Genomic DNA, 22,896 nt, shown 5'->3' on the forward strand with positions numbered 1-22,896 from the left:
GTGTTTGTAGCCAAGCTCTTAGCAACCTGCCTAATTAATATGAATTTAGGCATGTGGTCCTGCAACCGCCTCTGACTGAAGATTTAGAAGGTGAACTAGTAGTAGATAGATCAGACACAGGCCGCCGCAAATAGTCGGCATGCAATTTTCAACCACTATTGGTGACCTGTCTCTTTGTACATCTGCCCGGGGCTATTTAAAGACAAAATTACATCCTCCGAGCCACTCAAAATTATTGGGATTTGCCTGAAGCTGATCGTGTCAGAAAGGGGTTGAGTGGGATGTGTGCCTTTCAAGCACTCAAGGTAGTTTTGCACTTGATTGGGAGGTATTCTTAGGAAACATGGTACTTGAGCAGCAGGGGACACACATCGTAGTCTGGGCTATATAAATGCAGTAAATCAATCCCTCTTACATAGATGTTGTGACTACCGAGCACTTGTCCTTGCCTCTAAATTACTCTCACTCTTACATGGATCTGTCATTCCAGCCCTTCGACTTGCAGGGGGGGGGGGGGGGGGGAGTGTGCTACACTTCTGCGAGTTGAATGTCTGTCAAACCAGGGTCCAGGAGAGGATGGGGGAGGTTCACTCTTGCAGGAGCCATACTATGTAAGTGCACACTGACGCCTACGCCCCTTAGCCACTGTTGAAACGCGGCTGAGGAGATTTCAAGAGTAGAGTTCCTCTTAAGCAGGTCGGTGACGCACACATTGATTCGTGCTTCATTACGGATATGTTATCCTCCTAGGCACGGTTCTTTTTCTGGAGTATATTTTCAGTATTCAAGAAAACGGTGGCCCTTTAAACGAAAAATATAGGTGGGGTGTTTAGAGCGAGCAGATGGCGCTGGGTAGCACTGTCATCTAAATCAATATAGTATGTGCCGATAAATAAAAGCGTCCGGCTGCGCGCGAGAGCTGCGGCACCTCTCGAGCCGCACGTGCGCAGCTGACTTCCTGCTGGCAGCGCGCGCCCAACTCGGAAAGGCCAGCTGCTCCGATGAGATAATAATATGCGCAGGCGGCGCAATCAACATTTCTCACTTCAGCAAGAGGAATTATCACTTTGTTTTTGCAAGTAAGTTTTGACAAGTGCTAGGCCCTAATGTGCAAGACTTCCAGCAACAAGGCATAGAAATGTCTCTTGAGTGCCCGAGCCTCCCCCGACAGTCTACATACTCTGGCAAGTGACAATAAAAGCGAACATGGAGCAGGGAGAGCTGCACTAAAATTAGCACCGCAGCAGGAATTACTTCCTCAGAATGTGCCTTAAAAAGGTGCTGCTTTTCAGTCTTGGCACAGATGGCTCGTGTGATGTTCTTTCTTTTATTCCCACCCATTGTTGCCTTTTTTTGTTTTTCTATTTCAATGGCTTTGTGTTTTGGTTCTTGCTAATGCAGATGGGTCCGAAAATAACATATGTGGCACTAGTGTAGAGGGTTAATACATCTACATTGAAACAAACCTGTAATATATCTTACTATTTTCGATGAATGCAGATCCTATTTCCCCATTCAAATGTTTACAGCTAACTTTATCCTTCTATTTCCTTCCTTAATTTAGTTTTCGGATTTAAATTCAAACTCTAATTCCTCATTCAAATAGCATGGGAGGTGCTTTTTAAAATGTCCTATGCGCAGATGTGCTTAAAAGGGAAATCTTGGACACGTACTTGCTTTTCCTTTCCTACACAAATGATGAAACATTCCATCTCGCAGTGAAATTGTAATCCCAGTTTATCTTCTATATATTTCCAAGATGGCGGTTTTAAGTGGATGTGACTGGCCTAAGTATGCACAACAAATGGGTTGACCAAGACCCTATTTTTGTACTGGTCACATTTTTTTATTCTTTTGGTTGTCTTTTAGACTGAACTTCTTGAGTAATAATTGAGGCATTCTATGACTGATGTATCCAATCTTTTAAAAAGTTTTTAATTGTTTGTCTGATAGTAGGTTCCAACACAGACTTGACATTAAAAGAAGCATTGACAAAGCCAATGGGTCTGGCATGTCATGCCAGCCTTTCAGCTTTGTCAATTCCTGTTTAGTTTCGTCATGGGTTTTGTTGCGTTTTATTCAGGGCTCGAGTTGGGGTACCACGTGGGTGGACGGTGTCCCCCCACTTATTTTATTGGGTTTTTGCCGGGTGGACGCCGTCCCCCCTGCCCAAAAGCTGGACTGTCCTTTGAGATACTGGCGGGTTGTTGGGAATGCCTTCTACCCTTTAGTGGTGCAGCAGTGCCGATCGCTTGGGTCCCAGTACACACGGCGGGGACATGAGCCCTGCAGCTACCGAAGTCTGGCCTACACTCTGTTACAGAATCACAAGCCAAGCTTCTGTGTTTATTCTGGATCTATTAACATGTTTACGACCGATTGGAGGAAGTCTCACCTCTCGAAGCAACGTCGCCTCTCTCTCCTCCAGACATTCATCACCAAGGTGAGTCCGTATTCGACCTCCTAAACTGAGTGACGTCACTTCCGGTGACACCACCTAACTTGGAGCGTCCCCCCACTTCTTTTTTTAGGACTTGTGCCCTGGTTTTATTGTTAAATGTGATGCTTAAGTTCTCTGAAGCCCACTTCTCTCCCTGTTTTTCACCAAGTGGGTGTATCAGGCATTGGGACCTAGGCTGCCACCCAGGGTGCTGTCGCTTACCCTGATTACCGGCATTCTCAACTAGAGATTGGGATCTTGTGTTGTGGTCAGCTAGAATGTTCAAAGATCTTCGACATGAGGAAAATAAAGTTCTAATTTTCACTGACTAAACTCAAATTGTTCAAAAGCAAAGGCACTCCTTTGATCAAATGAAACAAAAACTAAGGGCGCTACATGCTACTATTTCCAGCGAAACTAAAAGTTCTTTTTAACAACAAATACTATTTCTTTGAGTAACATTTGCAGGAAAGGAATGCTGATTGTGGGTCAGGGTGAACGCGGTCATGTGACTCCATTGGGCCTAAAGAATAACAAAGGCGTAAATGTCGCAAGTTGCTCCCGAGACAACAGCGCAAACAAGGATATCATAAGGAGGTTACTGAGCACCGTGAATCACTGGGAGACACCACCGACTCTGAAAGGGATGGAGCCTGGGGAATGGAGGAGCCCAGCGACAGGCTGCTTCTGTGGGAGATTGGCAAGAATAGAATCCCTGGTTGGCTGCAGTGCAGACAACTGATGTAAGAAACTTCCTGCCACCCTGATATCCAGCTCGAAGAGTGGACCTCATGAGGGTATTTTATTGCACTTGCTCACTTATGAGGATTTGACCTTGATAAAGAATAAGGGAGGCCTTCGCTTATTGTGACATGCTAGCTACTGTTTAATTATGCTGAAGTCTACTACCATTCATACTAGGGCTGCCCTGTACCATCAATTCATCTTACAAACCAAAGCATTCAAACTAAGCTAACGGTCCTGTTCCTCTTCCTTTTTCTGGTTTTCTACCACTTCCACCTTTAATTATTGAGTTTCACAGGTGATAGTTACATGTAACTTGGGGCAACGGGTGCTTATGGAGTGGAAGTATAGGATGGGGGCATTGGGAGGATATGGGTTTTAGCTTCCTTTCTTTAGGGTTTTTTAACTGTCTTCAAATTACCAGGCACTTGCTTACCCAAGACTCAAATGATTGTATTAATTCTAATGACTAACACATTTTTTGAAGAAAATCAAAAAGTGATACTTAATAATGTCATGGAAAGTTAATGGTTTGACTAATAAAAGGGTGGTAGTCATGTTATTCGTTAAACATCACATCCCTGAAATCGTGTTACTTAAGAGAAACATTTACTAGGCATAAAATGTGGGTTCCTAGGCAGACACAGATTATACCTGTGTCTATCATTCAGGATTTACTCAGGGGTTAGAGGGGCCACCATTCTCCTCTTTAGAGCCTTCTCATTTTCAGTGCAGATAGCCCATACAGACGACCTAGGTACATACATCATGGTTACTGGGTTGCTAGAGCGATTCCCATGGTCAGTGATAAGTGTTTATATACCTCTCACTAAGGATACATTGCTCACACTGACACACCTTTTATTCAAGTCGCTGACCAGAATGTTTGTGGTAGGAGGAGATTTTAATGCTGTTGTGGAATCCTTTCTAGATACATGTGGCTCTACTGAGTCCCACTGCTCCGCTCATTTTTCACATTGGATTGCTTTGATGCGGCTGATACTTGGCTCGTTCTTCATGTGACTTCTGGGCAATATACTTATTACTCACCAATGCAACTACACACTTGTGGATACATTATTTACTTATGCCAGCTATGGAGCACAATATAGTGGTCTCCACTGGCATTCTCCCCGGGGGTCTTTCTGATCATGCACCAGTCCAACTAATCCTCCAACATTAACAGCAGGGGGTGCGGGGTAATTGGTGTTTGAATGCCAGGTGTCTGTTAAATAAAAATCATGAGGAAAACCTTAGGAATAAGGTCACAGGCTATTTTGAGATTAATGCCTCAGTGGTTACAGTCTGGAAAGCATTCAAGGCACTGACAAGAAACCATGCCATAGGCCAGGTTAGAGATGAGCTTGAAAATAAGGCGAGAGAGAGATTGCTGATCTAGAGGTTCAGATTATTCAGCTGCAAAGGTTGGAGGTGAGGATACAACTAGACTCCTTCATCAAGTAAGCGCCACACTAAGCAGAAACTTCACGATATTGCAAGAACAAACTTGTTATATTTTCAAAACAGAGTTCATGAATTGGGCAAAAAGGTTGGAAAGTTTTGGTACAGCCTTGCTAATAGAGATCATGTCTCCAGAATAGTCCTTAAGATTTTAACTGCTCCGGGCAAACATCAAACAGCGTCCACAAATATTACAGAGGCTTTCACCCTATATTATAAAATAATATATTCTTGTGTACATCCCCCTCTTGGGGAACTTCAGAACTCTATACTAAGGGATCTCTGAGTGATGACGCTGTCAAGGGGGGACAAATACAATATCAACCCCCCATTACTAAGAAAGTGGTTTGGCAAGTTATCACCCAATGCCCTCTATGTCAACCCCAAGTTCCAATGGATACCCTATTGAATTCTTCAAGAAATAGGCCTCCCTGGTCATTCCACATTTAAAGGTGAGAATCACATGCTTCCCTTTGACTTGCGAGGGGTGGTTATTTCAGTTATCACAAAGCCACAACAGCCCTCAGAACTCTGTACCTCGCATCGCCAATGTCCTTAATAATTATCAAAACTAAAATCCTTTTCACAAATATTAGCTATGAGTTAACATAATGTCATCCAAACTCTAATACACAAAGACCAAGATGGCATTAAGCCCAATAGGAGCACCCCTCTTCGCCTTCAACACCTTTATGTTATACTCTCCCGAGTGCAAGAACTTTGTGGCCCAACAGCCCTTCATTTGCTTGACCTACAGAAGGCATTTGCAATGGCACATTGGTCAATTACGCTAACGGTACTGTCCAAAATAAATTTGGGGTCTCACTTCATTCGCTCTCCATGCAGCTGGAATCAAGCTATCCAGGCTGAAGAGGGCTGAAAGCCCGTAACCGATCCTAGGATGCTTGTTTCCAGACCAGGGAGGACTTGGCTTGGCAGTTCGGGCTGGACTGTTCCCATGGGGCAAAGGGGCAATACTGATTTGCATATGGCTGGGTTCAAACTGGAATGGCATGGTGAGAAAAATAACGATGGATATAGGTAGGCCCAGATCTTTGTACTGGGGTGAATGTATGACATTGTTCTGCATTCTGTCCATCAACTGTTGTTTTTGCATTTGTTACCCCAAGTGGGACAGGTATGCTCAGACGTGAGTTCCGTGCTCTCCATGCCACTGGAATCAAGCTATCCTGGCTGATGAGGGCTGAAGCCCGAAACCGGTGCTAGGATGCTTGATTCCAGTCCAGGGGGACCTGGCTTGGCAGTTCGGGCTGGACTGTTCCCATGGGGCACAGGGTCAAGACTGATTTGCATATGGCTGGCTTCAAACTGAATGGCATGGTGAGCAAAAAAACAATGGATTTAGGTCCATATCTCTGTACTGGGGTGAATGTATGACATTGTTCTGTATTCTGTCCATCAACTGTTGTTTTTGCATCATTCGCTTTGTTGACATACTACACATCCCCCTGGGCACAAGTGAGAGTCAATGGCACATTATCTGCTCCATTCCCGATAGAGAGAGAGAGAGGCAACTCACATGGATGTCCTCTCTAGCCTCTATTGTTCGCCCTTGTTATGGAGCCTCAGGCATAGTGGAACCAGTTACATGCACCGGTCATGGGTCTGGACTGGGGAAGGTCAAGAGGATACAATTTTGCTTCATGCAGATGACATACTCTTATATAACAAAACCTTAACATTTCCATACCTAGATTAATAGAGATGGTTCAGGTCTATGGAGATTTTTCTGGGATAAGGGGAAATCCATTTATGTACACATTAATTTATTTATTTATTTATTTATTTCTGAGTTTGTATAGCGCCTGGTTACACTGTCAGTGTGTCCCCGCGCTGTCAGAAGAGCTAGTTGCTCCGTCAGTCAGACATAGACGGGGCTATTCTTTAGGAAAGAGGAATGTTTTAAGTTTCCTGCGGAAGATGAGCTCCGATGTTTCCACTCTTAAGCTCAGGGGGAGAGAATTCCATTTATGTGCCGCCAGAGAGCGAAAGGATCTACCCCCCATTCTGGCTTTCTTGTGTCTGGGGACAGCGAGGAGGCCTGCTCCTAATGAGCGGAGTTGTCGGGTAGGCGTATAGGGGCAGAGAAGCTTCCGAAGGAAGGCCGCTACATACCACTCTGCCTAGATATTTCTAACCTTCAGGTGTCGGGATACTATTTCATTTATCTTGGCAAGGAGGTCACTAACTCGTAGAGCAGGAGTTGGGACCTGAATAGTGCCCTTTCTTGTGTCTCTGAAGCAAGATTTTTAGCATTGGGCCTCTCTGCTGCACTCAATAGTTGGATGCAAGGCCTTGTTTAAAATATAGCGCCTCCTCCTTTTTCTGTATACTCTTCAAAACTACTCATTCTTACTTCTCTCCACTTTTTTGCACAGAGTCGCTCTAAAACTTTCAATGGACAGTTTTGATTTCTCAGGTATCCTTTATGAAATGTCACTGGCCTCCTTACAATACTGGGCTAGGTTGAACTGATTTTAAACTTTCCTTCCGGGCCAAACAAATGATGACCATCATGACTGGCTGTTTGGATACAGAAATGACCCTTTAAACCAGAGGTCTTCAAACTTTTGGATGCCGAGACCCCCCTGTCAACATTTTGAGGCATAAGGACCCCCTCCTGACAAAAATTTCTAAACCTGTAGGCAGGGCTACTAGAATTATGAGGCAGGTGAGGACCCAATTACGCGACAGGCTTGACTAAATTGTGTGGGAAGAAAATGTAAGTGATGGTATGTGATGCCGCGTATTTTGGGATAGCCTTACTTCATTATTTTGACATATTTTACACACAGTAACACTGAGGAAAGATTTCACCCCATCAATCAATCAATCAATCAGGTCATTTATAGAGCGCACTACTCACCCGTAGGGTCTCAAGGCGCTGGGTTGGGGGGGGGGGTGCCGTTACTGCTCGAACAGCCAGGTCTTGAGCTTCTTCCTGAAGGAGAGGTGGTCTTGGGTCAGGCGCAGGTCGGTTGGGAGTGAGTTCCAGGTCTTGGCGGCCAGGTAGGAGAAGGACCTTCCTCCTGTTGTCGCTCTTCGGATGCGGGGGACGGCGGCGAGGGCGTGGCTGGTTGATCTGAGGAGGCGCTTGGGAGTGTAGAAGTTGATCCGGTTGTTGAGGTAGCTCGGGCCTTGGTCGTGTAGGGCTTTGTGCGCGTGGGTGAGGAGACGGAAGGTGATTCTCTTGTTGACCGGGAGCCAATGCAGATCTCTCAGGTGTCCGGAGATGTGGCTGCGTCTGGGGATGTCGAGGATGAGTCTGGCCGAGGCGTTCTGGATCCGCTGGAGTCTCTTCTGGAGCTTGGCGGTGGTTCCGGCGTAGAGGGCGTTGCCGTAGTCCAGTCGGCTGGTGACGAGGGCCTGGGTGACCGTCTTCCTCGTCTCGGTGGGGATCCACCGGAAGATCTTACGTAGCATGCGCAGGATGTTGAAGCAAGACGAGGAGACGGCGTTTACTTGTCTGGTCATGGAGAGGGAGGAGTCCAGGATGAAGCCCAGGTTGCGTGCGTGGTCCGTCGGTTTGGGTGCGGTGCCCAGGGCGGGGGGCCACCAGGAGTCGTCCCAGGCGGAGGGCGAGGAGCCCAGGATGAGGACCTCCGTCTTGTCCGAGTTCAGTTTCAGGCGGCTGGTCGTCATCCATTCGGCTACCTCTCTCATCCCTTCGTGCAGGTTGGCTCTGGCGGTGGCGGGGTCGTTGGTCAGGGAGAGGATCAGCTGGGTGTCGTCGGCGTAGGAGATTATGTTGAGGTTGTGTTGGCGTGCGATGGCCGCGAGGGGGCTCATGTAGACGTTGAAGAGGGTGGGGCTCAGTGAGGATCCTTGAGGGACGCCGCAGATGACTTTGGTGGCCTCTGACTTGTACGGTGGTAGGCGGACTCTCTGTGTTCTTCCGTCGAGGAAGGAGGTGATCCATTCCAGTGCCTTGTCCTGGATTCCGATGTTGCCGAGGCGCTGTACTAGGGTGCGGTGGCAGACAGTGTTGAAAGCCGCGGAGAGGTCCAGGAGGATGAGGGCCGCTGTTTCTCCGTTGTCCATCAGAGTTCGTATGTCATCGGTGGCAGCGATGAGGGCGGTCTCGGTGCTGTTGTTCGCTCGGAAGCCAGACTGTGAGGGGTAGAGGGATCCATTCGTCTCGAGGAAGGCGGCCAGCTGTTTGTTGACGGTCTTCTCGATGACTTTGGCCGGGAACGGGAGGAGCGAGATGGGACGGTAGTTCTTGAGGTCGGTGGGGTCTGCTGTGGGTTTCTTGAGAAGAGCGCTGAGTTCGGCGTGCTTCCAGCTCTCAGGGAAGGTGGCGGTGTCGAAGGAGGTGTTGATGATGTCCCGCAGGTGGGGTGCGATGACAGCGTCGGCCTTGTTGAAGACGTGGTGAGGGCAGGGGTCAGTCGGAGATCCGGAATGGATGGAGTTCATTGTGCGGATGGTGTCTTCGGTGCTGATCGGAGTCCAGGTGCGGAGGGTGGTGGTGGGTGGCGTTGTTGCGGTTGTGGCTTGCGTTGGTTGGTTGCTGAAGCTGTTGTGTATGTCCGCGATCTTGTTGTGGAAGTAGGACGCGAGGGAGTTGCAGAGGTCTTGCGACGGGGTGATGTCATTGTTTCCGGCGTTGGGGTTGGAGAGCTCTTTCACGATGTTGAAGAGTTCCTTGCAGTTGTGTGCGTTGTTGTCCAGCCGGTCCTTGTATGTATTTTTCTTGGTGGCGCGGATCAGTTGGTGGTGTTTCCGGGTGGCGAGCTTGAGGGTGGTCATGTTGTCCGTCGTTGGTTCCCTTCTCCAGACCCCATCAGTACCTGTTTATAACCAAAATAGAGCAATTAACATCAGAAAGATTTCTAGTCAACCTTTGAGAAGGGCCTTCCACTCCGCAGGAATAGGTGCTGCCACATTAGAAGCTCACTTGACCCTGGCCAGGAGAAGCAGGGGTCCCTAAAAAAACAGGCGGTTTTGTGCAGCGTTAAGCAGTTTACCCATGCAGCTTTCCTCTCACCCCCTCCCTTCCATCCCTCTCTCCTCTCCTAACCCTAGATCTCTCTCTCACTTTGCAGGCCATTTTCTTTCACCCCTTTTTCCAACTTCTGAACTCACCCCATTCAACCTCTCACTTCACCTTTAATCACCCCTTGCCATTCTGTCTTTTCACTGCCCTCATCTCTAACAGTCTCTCGCATTTATCTCATGTCCTTTCTAGTCCCGTCACCTCCCATGCCCCTCAGCACTTCTCATTCACCTCGTCTCTCCATTCAAATTTTTGTCTATTTGTATCTGACACCTCTCCAGTCCCCCCTTCAACTTTCACATCTCCCCTTTGTTCTAACAGAAGCCCTCACCTTTGGCTCACACTCACTTCTTGCGTGTCCAACCTTCTCTTCGGCAATTCACATTTCTCCTCATCCCTGACCTCTTCAATCCAATTCTCTCACACCCTTGTTGTCCTCTCTCATCATCTCATCTCTCCTCACCAAGCATACAGGTCGGACCCGTATGCTCCTTTCGGCCTGTGCCACTCTGCTTATTGTTCCCTAATTCAAGAAGGCATGAGTTGTCAGTCTCACTGTTTTGATGCAGGCCACGCAGTTTGGAACTTGCACCCTCCTTTGCTTCGCTCCACCAAGAATCTATTATCCTTTAGGAAGATATAAAAACATTTCTCTATGCTCTGTAGGTTACCCCATTTGGCTGGTTTTCCTTCTCCTTCTGTGTGTTTCTCATTTGCCTACAGGCAGCAGATGGTTATTAGCCCCAGGACATCTTTTGGTAACAGTAGCGCACTACAAATGTAAATAATAATAATAGCCGGAAGCAGGGGAGTCACTAGACCAGAAATTCAGAGGGGACTAACACTCACAGCGAGGGCTGGTCCTAACACTGGTCGCACACAGTGCAACAGTCTTTTTGGTGCCCCACCCCGGTTTCCTCCTTCTCCATGAATTCCTTTACTGCCACTCACCAACAATGCACCTCATCTCTCTATAACACCTTTCTGACAAACATTTCATTTTCTAATAGCGCTACTCATAGTTTACTCACACTCAGTTCTGTGATCTGCATGGTACACGTTCTTTGTAGGAGGCACATTAACCCTCTGCACACTGTGTGGGTGACAAGAGTGCCCATGTGAGTGCACGGTGAGCGATGCAACGGGGCGAGAGTAGGGTAAGAGGAGTGACTGCAGGGTGAGTGAGGTGGCGTATGAATTTGGGTGTGGATGCAAGTTCAGAATGGGACGAATTAATGTATGATTACTGATGGGCTTGTTTGAGTGAGTTGCATATTGAGCAGTGAGGGGACAGGTGAGTGAAGTGTCACATGAGTGCAGGATGCGTAGTTTACTCGTGTGACTGCAGGGTGAGGTATAGGGTGAACAGTGCAAGTACATTGTGAGTGCTGAGTGATCACTGTGAGTGCAGGGTGAGCGGGTGAATGGTGTGAGTGGTCTCAGGACCTGTTATCTCCAGTTTGTTTTTAAATTAAACAAACTGGAGCTAACAGGTCCTGAGAGAACTGGAATGTTAAATATACTCTATGGTGGCTCAGTTCAGTACTACCATCCACCCGTTTTCGGGCTGCCTTTATTGTGTTGTCACGAGGTACTGAAATGCATGAAATATCTTGAAATTCCCACATCGGCCACCCCCTCTGTGGTGGAGTACGTGGCTCACTCACGTGGCCAGATCCAAGGGTTCATACAATGGGAACTAGTTGGTGTTTCCACACAGGGGAATGTGTGGATGCAGGCTCATTGTAATCCTTTGATGACCTTAAGGTAGAGTTCTCCCTCCACAAGTCCCAATTCTTTAGATATCTTCAGCTGCAACATGCTTTAGCTTATTATTAGGACTAACTGGGGAATGTGCAGTATTGTAACTCACTAGAAGGAAATCTGGTAACAGAAAAATTGGGGGAAATGGATAACTCAAGATTGCATAAAGTCCTTGTGATCAATGCCCCTGGCCCGCTACTGCAGCTGAGACATGAGTGGGGATTGGATATAGGTGAGCTGGATGATGAGTGGGCAGAGGCCCTACGTACTATTGTCATATCTTTCAGTAAGCATCTTATTCAGTTCAAGTATAGAGATTACTGCACCGTGACACAACTCTGGTGAATGGGGAGGGCTTAGCACCCTAACTGCACTGAAGGTAGCCTCTTTGAGGGGGATTTTTTTTCATATGACCTGGACTTGCCCAGTGGAGGTTGCATACTGTCAAATGGTTTGCTCTGTTCTAAATTACGATGCAACTGCACATAGTGCAGTTGCATATTCCTGTTTCTCTATGGGAGCTTGTTCTGCAGCAGTACACCGGCCATACCACAAGCTCCCATAGGGAAATGGGAGATTGTGTTGATCCCTGCAGCGTTTGGCAGGCCCCTTGAGGTGCCTGCCACGTGGTGGAGGCACCTCAAGGTGGCTGCAAAACGCTGCAGGGATCAACAGGGCGGCACCTTGGGTGCCCCCTCGGCCCCCAACTGGAGGCTGCAAGGAGAAGGGGGTCCTGCTAGGGGCCCCCAAACGGACTTTCTGACAGGCTTTCCATGACAGAAAGCCTGGCATTGAAATCCTGTTGGAAACCGAGCATCGTAATCCCGACGGCGGTAACGCCATCGTATTGGGATTATGTGCCAAATCCGACTGGCCGACAGGCTCCTTGAGCCCATCGGAAGCCAGCCGGAATGATCGACCGGTTTCAATTCTGACCACCTACATTGAAATTTGGAGGTTGGAATTGAAACTGTCTATGTCGGAGGCTTTCCAATGGACATCGAAATAGGCCCCTATGTGTCAACTTGTACAGCTGCCCAGATCCACTGCAATAGTTAACCAATGGTAAGTTCTCTCTACCGGCGTGCACATCTGCCTACTCTCACTGCGATCTTGTGCATTTGGTTTCATGTAAGGATTCGCACAATACAAAAACTAAAGAAATACATAAAATACAAATTTACACTTTGTTTGCATATGTGTGTGTGTACGTATGTGTCTGTGGGATTTAAATAATGCAAACATATCTGCAAAGTACCACACAAGGCTCAGGTTTACAAAATGACCCAAATATGGTGAAGGTGGTCAGAGGGGTAAAGGAATAGAGGCGTAGAGTCTTTTAAATTATAGGTTGAAGATGTTGATGCTGACTTTATGTACCATCCACAACATATTTACCATCATCATCTCCAAGTACCATGAGATGCTGGCTACAACAAACCTGAGTATCTCATTAAATGAAAGTATTGTAGGGAGTACAGGAGTTTTAGGAAGCGAGTGGAAGGCATCGGGGTCCTCAAAGGTACATTGATAGAGAATGGAGGTCACAGATTAGTACATCAATCTCAAGGCCATAACCAGACTTTCTAAAGTGGCTCATTTGGATGTGGGATAGATTAAGAGAAGAGAAGACGAGTGTGGCTTCCCAAATCGCCCTACAATTTACTAATTCAATGTACACGCTCCTTCAGTGTCATAGTTCGAGTTCATAGATTGTGTTTGACTATCCTACATTAGTTACGTTTTTCAGATCTGTCACTATGAAAATCTCTATACTCTCATCTCCTCTCACTTTAATATTTAAAAAGCACAGCCTATCACAGAGACACAGAACAGAATACAACAAAACAACTGGGAACAAGAGGCCTGAAGACAAGAGGTTCCGAGGGGAAGGTGAAAATCCAGAGATGTATTCTGAATGATGAATGCACCATGGCTCTCTGCTCAGTGAAGGGTAGAAACAGCGTGTTTCACAATAAGGCGCCTGGCATATTGACCATCCACAGGTCCCAGATCAGTTAAAAAGTTAATATTTTAATTATTGTATCTGACAAACAATAATCGCCTGTTACATTTAGCCAGGAGTTTGGAACGTGTCCTGGATTTCGGAAAGTTTGCACCGAATGGCAGAACTACAGATACCCCCACACGCACACCCCTGCCACTGAGGGCAACAGTAGTCATGAACATGGTTGCACTGTCGCGCGCTACCCTTCCTAAAGATCCTGTGAAGGTTCACTGGTGCAAGCGAACCCACAAATACACGCAGGAAGTGGAACTCGGGCATTGACGGAACTACCAGATCTATTCCTTTGTGGCTCACAAAACTCTAAGCATACAGGTAAAACTAGCCTTTAACAACATTACCACTCTAAGATGCCGTATAAAGATTCAGCATAGACTATTAAGTGAGATGCTTGGCTGACTTGGCACGCAGACACCTCGTCACACTAACTCATAGGGACATTTATGGTGTGATAAACTCCATACAGAAAGGGCCATAATCATTGTAAATAAGAGGCGTGTGAGTCTACAATTTCCTGTTATAGGGGGTGAAAAAATGAGAGGGAAGCTGAAGGGGGACACTGAGAGGAATTAAAATATTCTGGAAAGTAAATAACATTTTTGGTAGCATTAATGTACAGACCCTTATACCAGAGCAAATGTGCATACAAAACTAGTGTGGTGTGCTGCAAGGTCAGTCAATATCACTGCTTAATAGCCCTCACCCATGTAATGGGCAAGAGCCATAATCAAATCTACATAATGGGAGGAAATTGGTTGATAAGTGACATTGACTGTCTCCAAGATCAGTGATGCTATTACCACATGTATGTGCCTGCTCCTCGTCAACCTTGTTATCCTGGCACTCTAAACAGTCAAGTGTTGTGAGAGTTGCTGATGAGGGACAGTCTCGTTGTTACATGACACATTCTGTGGCATCTGATTGCCTGCCCCACTCTGAACAATTGAACGAGTGCATTAAAATGTATTAAGTGTTTCCAAATTGCCGTATAAATCAGCACTAAGAGTTTCAGGATGGACTTTAAAAGTGAAAAATGTTTTACACGTTACAATACATCCGCAACTGATCTGTGCCAACACTTTTTCTGCAATTGAAGTCAATTCACAATGCCCTCCTTTTTTACGTGACATAAAGATAAATAGACATTTGGTCTCTCACAAAGAACATCTATTTTGACATGTGGTGCTGCAGCTATACCATTTCTCTGGGCTCTCATGATGCGACTCTATTCTAGCACTGGTATCCAGCGGCGGCCCATCCATATGGGCTGAGGGGCGACGCCCCCTCACCTTTTGGCCATCAAGAAGAGTATCTGAAAGGCTGCGTAAAGGTCACCCTGACAGACTTACTTTATTTCCAGGTCAAGCAGCCAGGAGCTAGACATGGGCTGAATATGCATGCTCCTGGCTGCCTGAGCTGAGGTTTGCTGGGCTGAGGATGTCACAGCTCCTCTGTGCGTGACCTCCTCAGCTCAGCAAAGGTCCTCAAGGCCCTCCCCCTCATGACGAGGGGGAGCTTCACTGATTGCCTGGGAACTGGGCGCTTCAGACTTAGGGTCTGAAGTGCCCAGAGCCGAGTGTCCACCAGTCACACCTCGTCACAGAGTGGGGCGGGGTCAGCAACTCTCACTGACCCCATCCCACTCCATCGAGTAGGGACTGCTACAACCCCAACCCTCCTGGGACTCCGAGGCAGAGCTGCAGGTAAGTGTGATATATTTTTTTTTATTAATGGTTGGTGCATGCGTATATGTATGAATATTTGGTAGTGAGTGTTGTGAATGGATGTGTGTGTGCACGCATGTGGGAATGCATGGGTGTGAGTGCGTATGTGTTCCGTACACCCACTCCCTTATAAAAATTACCACCCGCCACTGTTGGTTCCCCAAGATTGAGTCTTTCACAAGGCTCTCACAATGCTCTTGTTTCACGAGAAGCATTATCTAGAGTAACTAACAACCCTGCTGTCGAGTCTTTCCCATGACTTTCTTGATGCTCCTCTCTGCTGCCTTCCACCACCAGCAAATATACAACTACTGAAGGATCCATCCACAGAACTCTCACAGGGCACATCTATCCCGATTTGCCGGGTACACTGGTATTCCTGTGCTAACACATTGACAAAGTTCCCACAAAGTGATTCTCAGATTACCCAGAACAAAATATGATGCAATGGGAATTAATACCAAGCAGCACAATAAGGGCTTGCATTACATTAACTATAAATTGAAATACAGGTAAATACATAGATTTGCCCACAATCACACGATTTTTGGTCAAGTGCAAAAACCAGGATTAGAACTCAAAAATAAAGGTTGAAAATACTTAATTTGAAGGTTCTAATAGTAAATGCAGCTAAGCAACTCATAAATAGGATGTAGTGGGAAATTATCATGATATCAGTTGTACCTTGCAGCTCTGAAACCAATGACAAGTGTGCCTTCCAACATTAGGTACAATGGACGAATATAAAGAGAAAATAACTAATATCCATGCATATTTGTGGACTGTAGATCTGAAAGTCTGAATTCTCTGGCGAAAGAGAGATAGCTAGGTCGAAAGGAACGATATATGGGGAGCACAAAGCACATTCCAAACTTCTCTCTATAGAAAATACAAACACAAGAAGGGATAGGAGGCCTCGTTCCTCCAATCTCTCTCCTTCCCAAAAACAGAAGCTTCTAAAAAACACAGATGACCATTAAAGAAAGTCACAAAAGGGCACCCATTGTATATGTCTTTGCATTAGTGCAGATTTACAGCTTTCATGAATTTACAGAAGTCGGTCAGGAAATCGTACTCCTTGAAAATATTTGTGAACTCCATTTTAGCACAAGCAAATATGTTTGTGCAGATTTGCTCATGCGAAAATCTTTTTGGCATTTTTCAGATTCACTTTCCCTCCAACCACCTTTTTCCTCAACCCCGGAAGACATTTAACTTCTGCCCTTGTCACGGGGCACATTTCCAACCTTCCTCAGTATGGGAAAAGATTAGAGGAGAGCTGGTAAAAACCCTTAAACATAACATGCATGTTAGTAAGTTTGCACAGACTCAAAAGAGCATTCCAACCCGGGAACTATTGCTTAATGCTACCTCTAACGCCATTATGTAGATCTGTTGAAATGAGGCAAAATAAGGGAATTCCTAGAATTCAAACCCTCCTATAGTATGTGCCCTGACATAATCAGACAGGCTATTATCAGAGCTTTTATATAATGAGATTTCTTCCATAATTTGTCGCAGCACTATGTGACACCACAGGGACAAGTGGATTTTTTTTACAGGCCACATACATTTATGAAGCCACCTAACCCCATGGACAAGTAGATATTGTATTAAATTCCACACCCCTGGGCACTACAACACTCAACTATCACTGGAGAATGCACTACTTCTGAAGGGGTGAGGCTTACTCACCGAAGGGGTAAGGCTTACTCACCCAAACGCCCACCCTGAAGATACTCTCACACATAGGGTGTTCCATAATATGAGAACGTTGTGACAAAGCTGTGGCCTTAGGATTTCACAGTCTAAATTAAATAGAGAGGGCACAGTGCTCTGATAGCTCATGGGTGTTGGGATCCCATTTCACCATGTCTGTGATCTGATGGATCTTGTTCAGATTGTGGTAAAAAATACTCAAAGTGTGCATACCTTAGAGCCCATGCATTCATGGAATATCAGACTTACCCTGGCACAAACTCAAGTCTCTAACAGATCCCACTAATGTGATATTCATACAGAAAAAAGTATAAATGTATTTTGCTCCATTTTACTGAAACTTTGGACTGACGTGCTGTTGGAATACTTAAATCTGAGAATCAATTACCTGCTTGTGACACTTCAAGTTATACTTCTACCTGGAAGCATATTCTTCCAGGTGGAAGCCCCAGAACCCTCATTTTGAAGGGGGCATGTGATGATACAGGCAAGAGAATAACAGAGAGGAACAAAAAGTAAGGATGAAACCTCCGGAGACAAACTGAACCCATAATACCCTTATTAGTATCTCCACACAGGAAATGGAGACGCAGTGCAAAGCACTGTTATACCCATATAGAGGCCACCTACAGAAACACCCAGAATGAGAGGGACAATCACATCACCCCCTGCCCACAGATCTTACCGTGGAACTCGTGTGAACTCTCATCCAATGCACTAACCCTCACTTGGACCTTGTGTTTGAAATATTTCAGGAAGAAAATAGTCACCACCAAAGTTGGCAGAACACATTGACTGATTGACGCCATATTTGCTGTGAAGGAAACCCTTGTCTTTCCTTGCTGACGTAGGTCCACCTACAGGCAGATGGCTTACGTCATGAAGGGCAAGCAGCACATGGCTGAGGCGGTGGTGTTATACCAACTGGAAACACCCTCTTTAATCTGGACTAGGAACAGGGCTTTAAGTGGGCCGGGTCTCACAAGGTCTGAGCACCGGCAGTCTTTTTTTAGGAGGCCTCGAAACGGGTCTCTGTCGGGCTCGGTTTTGTGCCGTGGCACAGGAGGTCCGTTTTTTTCAAGCGTTATAGAGGAAGGGAAATATTTTAAAGAGAGTCATTTTCTCTTTGGATTTCTCTTCTCTTTTAAGAACTAAGGAGCAGCAACATTGTTGTGGTGCCACCAAGGCTTTATGTGAAAGCTTTTTCAATATTATATACAAGTCACAGTTGCTGCTTATTTATCTTATGCAACTAACAAACATTGACAAAGTCAATAGTCCTGACTTGTTGTAAGTATGATGTTACTTGTTGTATCATATATCTGGATGCAATGACAGAAACAACAAAATACCAGTCGGGTGGCACACTATGCTGAACACCAGGGCACAAGTCCTAAAAAAAGAAGTGGGGGGGATGCTGTCGCCGGAAGTGACGTCACAACAGGAAGTGACGTCACGAAAGGTGGCTTGCACCATCGGGCTTATTGCCTCCCCTCGCTCACCCCTTAAATGCGAGTGCATCTAAAAAGCCAGCGCGTGAACAGCGTGCTGTGAGCTCCGATCTAGTCCCAGAGAGGCCAGAGGGTGGAGTCCAGCTGTTTGGCAGGGGGGACCGCATCCACCCGGTAAAATAAGTGGGGGGGTGCCGTTTACCCGCGTGGTACCCTGACTCGAGCCCTGCTGAACACAAACTTTTAGCTTTCTTGTTTTTAAGCCACGCCCTTAATTACATGGGCCATGCCCCCTTGAAAGACCCCCCAGTTTTTTCATCCCACTTACAGCCCTGACTAGGAAGTAGGGAACACGTGTTGTCCCCTCTAGCATCGCTGAGAGAAAAGTCTTGTGCAGTGGCCCAGAGGAAGAGGGGTAGAGGTGCACCCGGTCCAGATTATCCCAGTGAACGCTGGAGGAGCCGATGAAAGTACCTTGTACAGAGAACTAGTGAAGGTCGGTGCATCTCTCCTGCATGAGAACAACCCAGATGCTGATACATACAAGAAGCAGTTATATGAGCATTGTAAATAACCCGTGTGCCCTGGATTGGTTCACATTGAACACAGGTGCATGTTTCTGCTGTGCTGCCCTGCGCGCAGGTACTCAGTTAAACATTAATGTTCCGCTGCAACACAGTGCAGAGAGAAGCCGTGCACACGGGCGAGCGCATGTAATCAGTGCCTCGGGATTCATGTTTAACTCTCGGGAATGAGAAAATACGCTGTTCCGAGAGCTTATCTCCCTCCTTCCGTCCGGAATGGCACCTTCTAATCGTGAGGTGCTGGACAGACCCAAGTGGCATTCTGAAGAGCTGTGGCGGGCATCATTGGCGCCTATAGGGGCATCCACTGAGAAACGCAGACCGCAACCAGTGAGGCGCCTAATGCTCAGCCTGCAGAGTTCAAAGGTCGCTAGCCAAGGTCCCGCTACATAAGTTTCACAGGTTTAAAGGCCATGTTGACGCTGCCTACACTCTTCGATAGAAGTGTTTTCTACCTTGTATCAGTTTGACCTTTAAGAGCAAGCAAGCACTGACACACACATGACACCAAGTGTGAGGGTCTGTGGGAGATGTCCGTGGTGTGGGGCACACGCGAGATCTCACCAGCCCCCACCCCCCTTTGCAACATTGCTTCTACCGTGCGCGTGAGGTGGCGCCGCGAGGCATACACTGGGACTCTGGCGCGTCACATCCAGAGTGGCATCTTTATGACAGTCAATTCCTTACACGCTCACCAGGGAGGTGCAGGCGTCCCTCTCAAGTAATGTAAGCACACTTGAAGAAAGCAGCAAGGGCTCTACAGACAGAGTCAAGGAGAGCCGGAGCCTCACGGCACCTGCTGCGAGCAGACAGACCCCCAACCTTCCCGGGCAAAGTACCCGTGCGAAACGCCAAGCCCTCCATGGCTGCAACTGAAGTCTGCCATATGTCATTGTGCGACTGCATCATCCACGCCTGGCAATTTGTGTATCGTAGTATGGCTGGTCAGTGATGGCCAGATAGCTGTACTCCCCGCAAAGTATGCGAAATAAAAGAAATGCCTGAACTCCAATAATGCACAACCACTTAGTAACATTGTCTCTCGCACGCCTTGCTCTATGTCCCAATAATTGTTTGCGCTACGAACATCCTCTTGCAGGGACGATACATGGATAACATACAGCCCTGAGTGAACAGGTGTACAGTACGTACCTGCCATGGCGTCCGAGCGACAGCACCCCCGTGCGAGGGGTGCGGGGACGGCACCTTCCGCTGGACGCAGCGCTGTGGCGGGCTCCTGCCCCAGTGGGGCAGCGCTCTCCTCCGGACGAGGGTCCTTCAGAAGTCCCGCGCCTCCGCGGTGCAGCGGTCTCCAGACACCCCGCCGACCGGGCTGCGCTGTCGAGGCTGTGCGAGCCCACCCGGGCGCTGGTGTCCTCTGCGGGCGCCGTCCATGCGACAGTGGCGGCTATTCAAGGCGGGCCCCGTGCTCCGGGAGGGAGGAGGGCGGCCCGCCGAGCGCAGCGCCTTCTCACTGCTATATCTGACACCACCTTTGGAGAGGTAACAAAGGCGCACTGTCAGGCGAAGAGGCCTGCACAGAATGCCCCTGTTCATTCTTTCGGGGCTGGGAGACGTATTTAGGCAGAGAAAGGCATTCCTCTACTCTCCCGGGAGGCGTTGCTTTAGTCTGAATATGGTCAACTGGGAAAAGGCTGCGACTACCTTACAGCGGGGCCCGCTACAGCCTACCTTTTACAGCTGAAAAAAGACAAAAGATGATTTATTTTCTAACCTGCAGGTTCCGCCTAGTTTGCAAGACATGAAACAAATAGATGGATATTTGCCATTCTCATTAATGAAGGATCTTGTATAGTGCCGCGTACAGTAGTGTGCGGCTTATGAACGCTCAAACTGTGAATGAATGTGTGCCTCTGCTCGAGCACGGATTCTTAAGTGAACTCTCATAATGGGCGGTACGAAGGGCGAGGCACCTGCTGCGCCTGCATCCATGCAGGACACACCCAACCTCTTATCCTTCCCAGGTTAATAATGTGAGTGTCTTTGGGTGATACTAAAAAGTACTATGCACAGTTCTGTACATTCACAAATTATGTAGCCCTGTGCTGTATAAAATCAAGAAATGTGAATATATGTGAGATATGGGGGCTCGTGCCCCCTCATCGCATCTGTAAGGGGGAGGGGGCATCCCTTTGTGCTGGGCCACTGATTGGAGTACGTAAGCCACATTACATAAGAATTACCAGAGAGGGGACCTAGTTTAGGTATTAGCAGAGGGAAAAGGCCACAGCTGTGGACTTTGGAACTGGAGAACCAGGTTCGAGTATCGGCGTCAGCTCAACATCCTGTGATTGTGGGCAAATCACTTAATCCCCCCCCCCCCCCTGCCTAAAACAATAAAATGACTGAACTTGTGTAGTGTAACTGGTGCTCATATAAAGCGTTCGGGTCGAGTTCGCGCTGTAAAAAACTTTAAAAAAAGCTTCACAAAAAGGTAGCCTGTCTTTTCCGTGGATGGTCTACACTACTAAACCTGGACGTCAATTACAATACATGGCAGGGAGGAGGCCGTGGTTACAATAATCAGATATAAAAATCCAGTCTTCACTAGAGACCGCCAAAGTTACGCCATATATTGGAAGGGGGTGGCACGTGGCGGTAAATTCTGCTGAATCCAAGCATGGCCTGGGGCAACGGATGATGGCTCACCAGCTCTGAACAGGTGATAGCCCCATGTGTCGTCCTCTCAGGGATTGTAAAACCTCTGGAGCATCCTACAACCTGCTGCCTACACCCAGCAGATGTGAGCAGGTCGACCCCAGGCTCTTGCAAAATAAAACTATTCGCAGACGTGTTTAGCGACCGCATTTAATCGACGCTTCACTTAATGTACGTTTATACATTTCACCAGTTTTAATATCAGCAAAGTGACGATCTTATTTTGGGCAGTAAACGTCATAATTTCTGGTGATACATTTCCCTGGACAGGATGCCATAATTAATGCAATTACCACAGCTGTTCCTTTAACCCCTTGCAATAACCTGGAGAGCTCAGTGTTACCACTGGGCGCTATTTATCTCCTTCTGTAATGGGGTGGAGGATTCCTATTACCCGTTTCTCAGTGTGAGACATAAATATTCAGAACACCTCACTGTTGTCTTATTAATTAAGGTTGTGAACATGAACTGTACTTAAACGTGCCTCATACATTGCATTTGCTCATCTTGCTCTCCTAATTATTGTAGGCGTGTTGTGTGTGGCTTTATAAAGAGCATCTGGGTGCTACGTGGGCACCGGCTGGACTGCGTCCAAGGGTACTTGTGTGCTATATGTTGATCTTTTGGGGAGTATAGGAGTCCCAGCCTAGATATGTAGGAGTTTGTTAGCAGTACCTCTTTAACCCCTTCCGTGCGGGGGTAATTTCCCCACTGTACTGGGGGGCGGGAGGGGCGCGCGCAGCGCCCCCATGTTCATGACGAGCTGAGCTCGTCATGAGGCACGGCGCTCGTGTGCTCATGACGAGCTGAGCTCGTCATGAGCAGACCCGTTCCTGTGGAACGCTCAGCACAGCAGGGGAATAATCCCCGCATTCGAGCGTTCCACGGCTCATATGAGCACCGGAGCGTCATGCCTCATGACGAGCCCAGCTCGTCATGAGCATCGATGTGGTTAAGTGTTTTTTGGGGGATGTTTTTTAGGTTTAATTAGGTGCCACGTGATAGTCTGTTGAGAGAACAAGGGCATCTTCTGGGATATGTCATGGCTGCTGGGAGAGATGTGATGGGTTGGTTACATGCTATTTAAGGGCCTCTAGGAGCTATGAATAGATCTGTTAGGGGTTAAGCAAGGATCCGTTGGGAATACAGGAAGGTCTGTGCAGGTATGTTTAGAGCTACTTGAAGATGCAAAGAATCATTTTAGGGCCATTTCAGATTATGTTAGAATTATGTATGGGCCTTTGGGAACTATGCAATGAACGTTTGGGGCTATGTAATGTTATG

General features: G+C 47.2%; 1 protein-coding gene across 10 annotated transcripts in view; it reads right to left on the bottom strand.

Moving 5' to 3' along the window:
* The window catches only part of SORBS2 (sorbin and SH3 domain containing 2), a 687,606-nt gene that overhangs the window by 566,579 nt on the left and 98,131 nt on the right, over nucleotides 1-22,896 (bottom strand). Inside the window, exon 1 of one of the 10 annotated variants that reach the window (XM_078678070.1) lies at nucleotides 20,086-20,483. The exons of 4 other annotated variants lie outside the window; for them this stretch is intronic. The gene's annotated coding sequence lies outside the window, so the exon portion shown is untranslated. Of the gene's footprint in view, nucleotides 1-20,085; nucleotides 20,484-22,896 lie in introns of those variants that run through there. 5 more of the 10 variants (XM_078678067.1, XM_078678061.1, XM_078678066.1 and 2 more) reach the window with 5 other exon arrangements.

This window comes from Lissotriton helveticus, chromosome 2_2 (assembly GCF_964261635.1).
Source record: "Lissotriton helveticus chromosome 2_2, aLisHel1.1, whole genome shotgun sequence".
In the NCBI taxonomy this organism is placed as follows: Eukaryota; Metazoa; Chordata; class Amphibia; order Caudata; family Salamandridae; genus Lissotriton; species Lissotriton helveticus.